Genomic DNA, 2133 nt, shown 5'->3' with positions numbered 1-2133 from the left:
AATTCTGAGTCAAAAAGGAAGGACAGATCTGTCATGTTTTTTTTTTTCTGTGTGTATGTGTGTGTGTGTGTGTGTGTGTGTTGCTGGGGATTGAACCCAGGGCCTTGTGCATGCAAGGCAAGCACTCTACTAACTGAGCTATCTCCTCAGCCCCAGATCTGATGGTTTAAAAACAAAATTCAACTAGGCATGGTGGGGCAGGCCTGTAACCCTAGCAACTGGGCTAAGGCAGGAGGATCACAAGTTCAAGGCCTCAGCAACTTGGTGAGACTCGCAGCAACTTAGTAAGACTCTGTCTCAAAATAAAAATACTGGGGATGCAGCTCAGTTGTGAAAAAACCCTGAGTTTAATCCCTAGTAGCAAAAAAAGAAAAGGAAGGAAGGAAGGAAGGGAGGGAGGGAGGGAGGGAGGGAGGGAGGGAGGGAGGGAGAATGAGAGAGGGAGGAAAAGGAAAAGGAAAAGAAAAAAAAAATCCATTAAATAGAGATTAACCAGCAGGGCTACATGGTATTGTGTTCAGCAAAAGAGTCAACTGACCAAATGTTCTCATCTCGACCATTGCAGTAGCAGTAATGGCTTCTAAGAATTGGGGGACTCAAATGTGTTTGCGTTCAACCCTGTATCTCTCCTGGCATTACTGGGTCCAGTAAATGACTATGCCCTGGAAGAGTAAAGGAGGGGCATAGGCTGTATACGTGATTGCATGAATATGAGTAGCTACAATTTAATACACCATTGCAAGCAAGAAAATTCATGTGTAATTTGGGTTTTCTCTTCATACGGGATCACAGAATGTTAGGTATTGAAGTGACCTTGGAGTCCATGTGGAAAGTCTTGGAGAATTTTAAAAGACTTGCCCAAGGTCACATAGCAAGTAAATGGCTGAAACACATTTACATGTTATAATAGTTTGCTAGGGCTACCATAACATAGTACCACAGATTGGGTGACTTGAATACAGAAATTAATTTTCTCATAGTTCTAGAGGCTTGAAGTCCAGGATCAAGGAATCAGCAGTGTCGGTTCTTCCTGAGGCCTCTCTCCTTGATTTGTAGGTAGCTGTCATCTCCCTAGGTGTCTGTGAACTAATCTCTCTCTCTTTTTTTTTTTTTCTTCTGGTGGTGCTGGGGATCGAACCCAGGGCCTTGTGCACGGGAGGCAAACACTTTACCAACTGAGCTATATCCCCAGCCCCTAATCTCTTCTTATAAAGTCACGGGGCATATTGGATTAGGTTCCACCTATATGATCTCATTTTGTTAATTGACTCTTTAAAGGCCCGATCTCCAAACAGAGTCACATTCTAAGATACTGTGAGTTAGGACTTCACATATGAATCTTCAGGGGACACAATTCAGCTAATAACAGACTTTGGACCCCCAGTCCAGTGCCACTGTGTCCATATCAGACCAAGTGATCAGGTGGATTTTATACTTGGAACAGTCCAGGTTTGTTGGTCAATTTTTCCTTAGGGATGGGTAAGTGCCAGCCACCTCCCTGGCACCCATTCTTAAGTATAACAAGCATTACTAATGCTAAGCCCAACCCTACCCTTGTTTCCCGTCCTCAGAGTAGTACAGGAAGAAAAGTCCACTTAATAAGAGGTTTTTCCTCCTTGAAGCTTGAAAAAGTCTTCAATATCATTTTTTTTAAAGAGAGAGTGAGAGAGGAGAGAGAGAGAGAGAGAGAGAGAGAGAGAGAGAGAGAGAGAGAGAAAGAATTTTTAATATTTATTTTTTAGTTCTCGGCGGACACAACATCTTTGTTGGTATGTGGTGCTGAGGATCGAACCCAGGTCGCACGCATGCCAGGCGAGCGCGCTACCGCTTGAGCCACCTCCCCTCAATATCATTTTTAACTTTATTTTTATCCTAATTTGTTACATATGACAGCAGAATGCATTACAATTCAAATTACACATACAGAGCACATTTTTTCATATCTCTGGTTGTATACAAAGTATATTCACACCATTCGTGTCTTCATACATTTACTTAGGGTAATGTTGTCCATCTCATTCCACCATCTTTTTTACAAGCAAGAAAATCTTAACACTTCAATATCTTAGGGAATATTTTTTTCAATAGTCTCCTTTTCTCATCTCTAGCTGGGAATGGAGGAAATAAGAGCCA

The 2133-nt window shown here is 42.1% G+C and overlaps 1 non-coding gene across 1 annotated transcript; it reads right to left on the bottom strand.

Moving 5' to 3' along the window:
- Positions 1–1117: 1117 nt before the first annotated feature.
- On the bottom strand, positions 1118–1190 carry Trnag-ccc (transfer RNA glycine (anticodon CCC)). The gene has a single exon. It is a non-coding gene; the product is annotated as a tRNA-Gly (tRNA).
- Between the last annotated feature and the right edge of the window lie 943 nt (positions 1191–2133).

This window comes from Urocitellus parryii, chromosome 5, assembly GCF_045843805.1.
Source record: "Urocitellus parryii isolate mUroPar1 chromosome 5, mUroPar1.hap1, whole genome shotgun sequence".
In the NCBI taxonomy this organism is placed as follows: domain Eukaryota; kingdom Metazoa; phylum Chordata; class Mammalia; order Rodentia; family Sciuridae; genus Urocitellus; species Urocitellus parryii.
The sequence above is the reverse complement of the archived record's forward strand: the minus strand, read 5'-3'. Positions and strand labels throughout refer to the sequence as shown.